Genomic DNA, 9,613 nt, shown 5'->3' with positions numbered 1-9,613 from the left:
GTTGAACACCAGGAATCCAATGCAGTTTAGATCCCCAAATCAACCTCTTCCAGCTGAAACAACTTTATTGGGAGGAACTGTGATTGTTTCCCAAGGCACATCTTTTAAGTGAACATTGCTTAGCATTAAAACAGTACACCTCAGTTAGTGCTCAGATTGCAGAGAGCAGGCAGCAGTCTTGGCTGCTGTTTTTAGAAGGCTGGAGGCAGCAGGGTTGTGTAATATTTGATTAACACCTCCACGTACCTGTCACTCCACAATTCAAGCCGTGAGCCCAGACTTATTAATGTTTGTGAATCAGTGCGTTAGAGTGGTGAAAGTAGCCCACACTGCAAGGTATGGGTGCAAGGACCCCTGGGAACATGTCCCACCTCTAAATCTGCCAAGCACTGCTTTAACTCGCTACATTGCTAAGGGAGGAGAGGACAGGAGGTAGATCTAGGATCTCCTGGTGGACCAGTAAATGATTTGCAGATTTTGCATTCCCTGCTTTGCATGCAGAATGTCACAGCAGGCAGGATAGCCCTAGTAGGCCTTGCCAGGATATGCCGGCCCCTGCAAATGCCTCAGCATACGAGGTGCAGATTCTGAGCCTGGAATAGAGTCTCTTTTTTTGCATGCAGAAGCTCCCAGGTTCAATGCACAACATTTCCAGTTAGAAGAATCTGGAGTGAAACCCTGGAGGGCTGCTGCTGCTGCCAGTCAGGGTGGACAGAACCAGCCTGGGTGGCCCAATGGCCTGACCTGGTATTAGGTAGCTTCCTAGGAAGAGGGTCTTTAAAACAGCCTCGTCAAGAGGCTTGGCAGCTGTCTGTGCCGTGGGCATTGTAGAAGGGCAAAACCTTCCAGCGGCCTTATCAAGCATTCTTGGCTGATGCAAATCACCAAAAGTTTCCTCGTAGGAACAGGGCCCTGACACGTCCTGTTGCTCCGCGATTTCCGGGGAGGCTGCTCCACCCCCTCAGAGATCCAGACTGGGCCAGAGAGGACTTGAAGCAAGATGCTGGAGATGGTTCGAGGAGGCAGGAGCATTGTGCAATCCCTGTCCTGTTGCAAAAAGCAGTCGGAGCTGGAGCAGTGCATAGCCTCAGGTAATAGTTAGACCTTGGGTTAAACAAGGTGAGGCCTGCAGAAACTGGTGCCTCCAAAGGCAGATTTTTCTAAAGAAGAGGTCCATTAAAGAGTCATCTGTAGAGCTGGGGATGCCAGCAGTGGACAGGACAGAGCCGGGGGGGCAGGGCGGGGGGGCACCTTCACCTCCTTCCCCTTGTTTCCCCAGGGCCACCTACATGCCTGTGTGACAGATCTTTTGCCACTGAGCAAATTTGCCAAGGGCTGCAGCAATTCCCCTATTATACAGTGGGACAGACCCCAAAGAATCCTGGGAACTGTAGTTTGTTAAGGATGGTGAGATTTGTTAGGAGACCCCTATTCCCTTCACAGATCTACAGTTCCCAGAGTGGTTTAAAGACTCAATCCCTCTTCCCAGGGAACTCTGGGAATTGTAGCTTTGTGAGGAGAACAGGGGTCTCCTAACAGCTCTCAGCACCATTAAGAAACCAAGATACTTTGGGGGGCAAATCCATGTCTGTTTAAAGTGGTATGATTCTGCTATAAATACATAGTGCAGATGGGGCTGTACTTAAGAGCATTCATTCTTGTTGCATTTATTATCCCCCAGATAACCAGAGACATAGGAATAAGCACAGATGGTTTGAAACGCAGCGTGGAACACTTCCCTAAATAGCACCAATCTTTCCCAGCTTCACGAGGGAAAACAGGCACAGCCAAAAACCCTCTCATGCAGAAATCTGATCTTCCTATTCCGGCTTTGTGCAGGTCGGCGTCACCTTCGCACTGATACAATCACAGAGGTAATGAAGCTTTCCAAGAACTGAATTTGCCAGATCAAAGCAGGCGGTTTTGCATGAAAGCTCCTCTGGAAGTTGAAGTATCCATATTAGTCTGTTGCAACAAAACCAACAAGGCGTGTTGTGAAGCCTTAAGGGTAAAGTGGTCTATTATGTCATACACGTTCACGGACTATAATCCCCTTTATCAGATTCATAAAGTGTTGTAAACACACAGAGGCCTCCTGGGTGCAGAGGGAAGGAAGTGAAAACAGTGAGGTCAGATGGCAATGAAACACAAAGCGTCATCTGTGATAATGCAACTAAATCTTAACAGTGAGCCAATGCGAATAAGCCTTGCAAAAAGCTCACTTGGATATTATCTAATCCTGCCACACCTTCTATATTACTGACAATAAACACAGCTCGCATTTTGCAGCTATAAAATCAACACATACCTGGCTGGCACTGGGAATCATCCAGTCTGTGGCAACCCTAAGCCAAACTTAAATGTCTGCCATTTAAGTAACCATTTACAGCACCAGTAATGAGCAATGACAACAGCCTTCTTAAGCTTTGCTTGGTTAACTAAAGCTCCTGATGTGGGAGAGGAAGCCATTGTCTCCATTCAGGCCTAAACAAATAGAATCAAACTTCTGAAGTTCCTTTGCTGAAGAAAAGGTAACTTTCAGGTCAACAGCAGAGAATGAGGTAAGACACATGGGATATAGATTACCTTCTAGCTATCTGCTGCTGCCGCCTATATAGAATAGACTTGTATGTCTGGACAGAAAAGAAGAAACAGGCACAAGTCTGACATGGAAAAACTGGAAACGTTTAGAAACCAGTGGGAGAACAAGCACATGCACAGAATTAGGTTTCTAGTCCATAAGATTCCCAGTGTCCCCTCCCCGCTTTCTGAGTCAGAGGTAAACATAGAGGTAAACAATTGGTCTGAGCAAAGCTAAGGCTGATGTATCAGTGATTATTCTTTTCAGCTCCATTGTTTCTTCCTTAGCAGATCCGCCAGTTGTGTGGGATGTGAGGGGTCAGTGGGCAGCTCAGACAATCCTATCAAAAAACTAAGCAAAGCACCAAAACAATGCGACTAGAACCAGAATGGCTTCCACAGTCTCTGCTGCTTTGCAACAAAACTCAGTAGACAAATGCATCCACCTGTAGCAGCTTGAGGCTGCCTTGCTGGTTTGGATGTTGGCGGCTCTCTCAGACACACAGACACAGATGCGGACTGGAAGGAAGGGGGGATCCTACCATGCCAATGAGCGTACTCATTGGCACTATGATGGCCTGGGACTCGCGCTCGGACTCGGAACCAAGGGAGACTCACTCAGGCATCATCTGAACCAAGTCTGGGGCCTTATCCTGAAGAGTCCCAGTCTGCGCGGGTTCCCCTGCAACAAACACCAGCTGAGCCGAGTCAGGGGCCTGAGCCTGCCCTGGCTCCAGATGCGGGGATTACCTCGTCGCCTTCAGCTGGGCCATTACTTACAGCTGGTCCACTGCCGGGTTGGTCAGGGGAGGCTGAGGTGGCCCCTGGGTCTAGTAACCCACCCACATGTCCCGAGCTGCAGAGACTAAGATCTGAGAGGAGAAACCTGAATACTCGCAGGAGGAGTGCTCGCCTTCAGGTGAAACAGGGAGGTGAGTCGCCAGAGGATCAGGACCGGCCTATACCCCGACAAAAATAAAAGGCTGTTGGACCCCGCCCAGGTTGCGGGAGCAACATTGCTGTATGCTGGATCCTGCCCCTGTCCTTGCCTGGTTTCCTGCCTCGTGTCCTGCCTTGGTCCTGTCGGACTGACTCCTAGCAGAACCTTTGGATTCTGGACTGGACTGCATTTCACAGGTTACCCCTGGGCCCAGGGAAGATCTTTTTGAAGTAGGGGTGGATGTAACAGTAATTCAACCAGATAAGGCCGCAATTTGTGTCCCTTGGTTGATTTTGTTGCTTCTGTAAACACTCTGGTGAAATGATAGGCTGCAGAAAGGCCAGACCAGGAAAAAGCTGAGCGCAGCTTACGGATGACCTACCAAGTACCAACATACAGATCCACCTCTGGGGATCAGTAGGTCTGGAGAAAGTAACCTCTGGTGGCACTGCCAGCCACAGGGAACCTCTGGCAGCTGACTATTTTTTATTTTATTTTTATACTGCTCTCTTCATCCTGTATTTTTCTATCCAGTATTTTTATCTTGTGAACCACCTTGAGAACACAGCCTGCTGGGCTCTCGCCAGGGGGGTGGAGGTAATGGGAGAGAAGAACACTTCCATCATTCTGCCTATTTCCAGGCTTTGGTGGGGGAAATCACAAATGGATCTCCCCTCTCATTGGGAACAATATGGGGGGAAATCAAAGAGAGATATTTAGACCAGAGCTGACCTAAATCTTGGCCCAGCTCGGGGCCATGTCAGGTGGCTGAGATGCAATCTCTTCCTTCTCCAGGTTCTTGACCAGTTGTCTGCTCACCTGTTTTGGCCTTACCAAAGATGGGCCAGGACCATGGATAGCAGAGGGAAAAGGGGTTGCTGGTATCAGACTTTCCTCCTCAGGATCAGAGCACTCTCTTGCGCTCTCATTCTTCATCGTTGGAGAGGGAACTCCAACCTTTCCAAAGGACAATTGGGATGCATTCCCAGGGGCTTTCAGACTGTTATAATGAGGATGCTGGGATAAATTGCACCAAAGTCAAAGAAGCTTTTAAGGCCAGTTTTACAGGAAGACACAAAGTTATATATGAAAAAGGGGGCGAATATACAGTAAAGAGCTGGGGATATGGAGAAGCTTTTATTTCTGATTCCTGTAAGTGTGTGTAGAGCCTTGCAAAGTGCTTTCAAACAGTGGCGGGAACTTCAAGCCCATGGGCCAAATACATACACACACACACACACACACACACACACACAACGTCTATCTACATCCCTCAGGGCTCTCTCTCCAGGGTATACCCCTTCCAGTGCTGCACCCCTTGCTGTTGTGCTCCCCCTCCTCCTCGGGTGCTTCTGCCTGGCTGAAATGTGTTCCTTGAATTGTGATTTATCCTCTTAATTGCCCAGGTGGGGAGAGAGGTGTGCAGCAAGCTCCCAATGTTACATGGCTTGAATAGAACCCTTCACACCAAGGCAAGCATCTCCTCTGTTGCCCCACCCACCTTTGGGTCCTGGCCACACCCACCACTGGTGTACGGGCCCCTGGGGCATTGCCCCGTGGCAGGAACGTGGCCCCGGACAGATAAAAGGTTCCCTGCACCCCTGCCTTAAAAAGTGTTTCCCAAACTTGGTTATCCAGCTAAGTTAGGACTACAATTCCCATCATCCCTGACCGCTGGACCTGCTAGCTAGGGATGATGGGAGTTGTAGTCCAAAAACAGCTGGAGGCCCCAGTTTGGGAAACCTTGCTTTAAAGAAAGACATGATCAGAGAAGGAGGGACAGTTGCAGCTGGACCTGTATCTCATCTCGGAAACAGCGAACGCTGTAAGGATTGACGGTCTCAGAACAGCCTGTCCCTCCAGGGCGGTGGCTGCTTCTCGGATCACCTTCCTTCACCTCTGTATTGTGTGTATAGTTCAGCATATAAACAGCAGAGGTGGGGAAGCCATGCCCAGAACACACTGTACCTGATGTACATACAAATGAACCCCTTGGCAGTGGAGCTAGGGCTGTGCATTCCTGTGGAGAGCATCTTAAGTGTTTGGCATGGGCACAGCTGCCAGGTCTCTCCAGACTCCTGCAGGGAACATCAGCTTTACTTGCCAATTAGAATGGCATGGAGGCAGGCGGGTCCCCCCCCCCCCTTGCTGAGTCCTGGAAAGAAACTGGCTAATGATGCATACCTTTGGGGCTACCGTGCCTCCTTCCTCTGGATTTGTTCTTACCTGCTGATCCATCACCCCCCATAAACTGCATGGGGATGGTGCTGCTGGTTCTCACCAGTCCAACTTGCGAAAACAAAACCAAATACAGTGATACCTTGGTTCTCAAATGCCTTGGTTCTCAAACAACTTGGAACCCAAACACTGCAAACCCAGAAGTAAGTGTTCCAGTTGGCGAACTCTTTTCGGAAGCCAATTGTGCTCTGTTTTGAGTGTTACACTCCTGATTTGAATGCCACACTTCCATTTTGAATGTTACACTGAGGTCTGTCTGTTTTTGCTATTTACAGTGGTACCTCTGGTTACGAACTTAATTCATTCTGGAGGTCCGTTCTTAACCTGAAACTGTTCTTAACCTGAGGTAACGCTTTAGCTAATGGGGCCTCCCGCTGCTGCTGCGCCGCTGGCATGCAATTTCTGTTCTCATCCTGAGGTAAAGTTCTTAACCTGAGGTACTATTTCTGGGTTAGCGGAGTCTGTAACCTGAAGCATTTGTAACCCGAGGTACCACTGTATTTTGCATTTTTGTTTTTGCAGCTCTTTTTGTTTTCTTTTTGTGACTCTGTGGAACCCAATTCACCTACTGATCGATTGATTGTGTGACTGCAGTACATTGTTTATTGCTTTCATTTGATGGATCAATGGTCTCGTTAGATAGTAAAATTCACGTTTTTAAAAGGGGTTGTTTTTAAAAGTCTGGAACGGATTAATCCATTTTGCATTACTTTCTATGGGAAACCGCACCTTGGTTTTGGAACGCTTTGGTTTTGGAACGTACTTCCGGAACGGATTAAGTTTGAGAGCCAAGGTACCACTGTATCCTAAAGACACCATAGTCTCCAGTGACCTTTGTTCCAAGGAAAGCTGGAACCCCTGGAGCCTCTCACCACTTGGGGACCAGGGTGTGCACAGCAATAGCTAATCAAATAGTCAACCAATAGTTAGGAACAATCTGGGTAGGAAACCTGTGGCAGGGGCAGACTTTGGTCTCAACTTTCAGTGGTGCAAGTCCAAAATTTGGCACACCCCTCTCGCTTCTTTGCTTCCCTTCCCTTCCCTACTTCATAGCTGCAACCTTTTGTTAATCAATACTCTTCTATGTTGTTTCAAAATGTGTTTTCTGCAAACATATTGCATCCAAATTTTGTTTCAGTGACACGTCTTGTTTCGTTTCTCGTAACTTTATTTAGTCCATATACATCCCAGCTCAATTTTTAAAAATCCATCTTAATTTTTTATTTGAATTTAATCTGTTTTCTATGTTTAAGAGTCTTGTTCCTTCTGTTCTTGCTCTTCCTGCTCCCTTTCTTCTGGATAGTTCTAGATAGTTTCTTCTGGATAGTTCTGCCCATGTGATAGTCCCCCCCCCCCCAGCTCTTCCCTGTATTTCCTCTGAACTTATCTGCTCTGCTTCTGAAAGGTCTCAACACCTTTGTTTCTTCCCTTTGTATGTAAATGAAATGCCTTCAGGAAGTTCCCATCTGAATGGGATGGCACTATTTCTCAAAGCATCGGCCAGAAAATTATAATTACTCCTTTTCTTTAACAATCTCATTGGTATCTCAGAGTTATGATCTTTTGGTCATCAATCTGGATGTGCTTCTGGTAATAAGGTAAGGTAATAGGGTAAGAGACCCTTGGACGGTTAAGTCCAGTCAAAGGTGGCTATGGGGTGAGGCACTCGTATCGCTTTTCAGGCCGAGGGAGCTGGCATTTGTCCACAGACAGCTTTCTGGGTCATGTAGCCAACATGACTAAACTACTATTGGCTCACGGAGGACCATGACGAGTGCCAGAGCACACAGAAACACTGTTTACCTTCCCACCGCAGCAGTACCTATTTATCTACTTGCACTGGCGTGCTTTCAAACTGCTAGGCTGGCAGAAGCTGGGACAGAGCAACAGGAGCTCACCCCATCGCGGGGATTCGAACCGCCGACCTTCTGATTGGCAAGCCCAAGAGGCTCAGTGGTTTAGACCACAGCGCCACCTGCAGTGCCCAGTGCAGCGGAACTGGTCCCACTGCCCTACCTCCACCCCTTTGAATGTTGCCGAACTGCAGCTTCCAGTCATCCCTGACCATTGTCCAGGCTGGCTGGGGCTGATGAAAAGTCCAACAACATCGCTTGGACCACCACACAGGATTCCCCATCCCAACTCTGGTTCTTTACTTTCTGACTCACGCTAGCTTTTTACGATGTTCGAAGGTGCTTCTCGCTGCAGCTGCTGTTAAACTATTTTTTTTACTGCTGTCTCTTTATCACTGTTTGTTCCTTCTATTGCGGTGTGTGTGTGTTTTTTAATTGCCACTGCAGTTTACTGCTTGGTAAGCCTCCTTGAACTATAGGAGAGGAGGGTATAAACATTCTAAACAAGCAAAATGCTTGTGAAGGGCATCTTTCTCGGGTGTTTTATCCTCGGGCAGGTCCACCAAAGGTGATAAAAAGTACCTTCAGACTCATTACATTTCCAACATTTGTTATTGGGCAAATGATAAATTTTTGCAAGCTTGACTGGGGTCATGTACCACCTATACATCATTTTCATAATGTTTTCTCTTAAGGCATTACATGCCGTAAATTTAATACCGGTGGTCCACAACTGTTCCCAGTCAGCAAACATAATGTTATGACCAATATCTTGTGCCCATTTTATCATAGCTGATTTCACTGTTTCGTCCTGTGTGTTCCATTTCAACAGCAGATTATACATTCTCGACAGATTCTTAGTATTGGGTTCTAACAGTTCTGTTTCTAATTTTGACCTCTCCATCTGGAAACCTATTTTCCTGTCCTGTTTAAATGTCTCGTTTATCTGAAGATAGTGCAACCAATCTCGCACTTTGGACTTTAATTTCTCATAACTCTGTAATTTAACTTTTTCCCCATCTTGTTCTAAAATTTCACAATATTTTGGCCATTTAGACTCCATATTAAGTTTTTTCACCTCTTTAGCTTCCATTGGTGACAACCACCTGGGAGTTTTACTTTCCAATAAATCTTTATACCGCATCCAAACATTATATAATGCTTTCCTAACAATATGGTTTTTGAAACCTTTATGCAGTTTTACCTTATCATACCATATGTATGCATGCCAACCAAATCTATTGTCAAACCCTTCTAGATCCAAAATGTCTGTATTCTCAAGAAGTAGCCAATGTTTCAACCAGCAGAAAGCCGCCGATTCATAGTAGAGTCTTAAGTCCGGCAGGGCAAACCCCCCTCTATCTTTTGCATCAGTTAGAATCTTAAATTTTATTCTGGGCTTTTTGCCCTGCCAGACAAATTTAGATATATCTTTCTGCCACTTCTTGAAACAGTCCATCTTGTCCAAAATCTGCAATGTCTGAAATAAAAACAACATTCTAGGCAATACATTCATCTTGATAACAGCAATTCGACCTAACAAAGAGAGTTTCAATCTTGACCATATTTCTAGATCTTTCTTTACCTCTGTCCAACATTTGTCATAATTGTCCTTAAATAAATTCACATTCTTAGATGTTAAGTTTACCCCCAGGTACTTTACTTTTTTCGTTATCACTAAACCTGTTTCATTCTGAAACTTCTCTTTTTCAGCCAATGTTAAATTTTTGTCCAACACTTTCGTTTTCTGTTTGTTCAGTTTAAATCCTGCTACTTGACCAAATATCTCAATTAGTTCTAATACTCTTTTAGTACTAGTATCTGGCTGTTGCAAAGTCAGTACTAGGTCATCTGCAAATGCCCTTAACTTGTAATGTCTAGCTCCGACTTGTACTCCTTTAACCAACTGGTCTCCTCTAATCATGTTTAACAAAACCTCCAGGACTAATATAAAAAGTAAAGGGGATATTGGGCACCCCTGTCGTGTACCTTTTTCTATAGA

This window comes from Podarcis pityusensis, assembly GCF_964106645.2.
Source record: "Podarcis pityusensis genome assembly, chromosome: 8".
In the NCBI taxonomy this organism is placed as follows: domain Eukaryota; kingdom Metazoa; phylum Chordata; class Lepidosauria; order Squamata; family Lacertidae; genus Podarcis; species Podarcis pityusensis.
Note: the sequence above shows the minus strand (reverse complement) of the source record.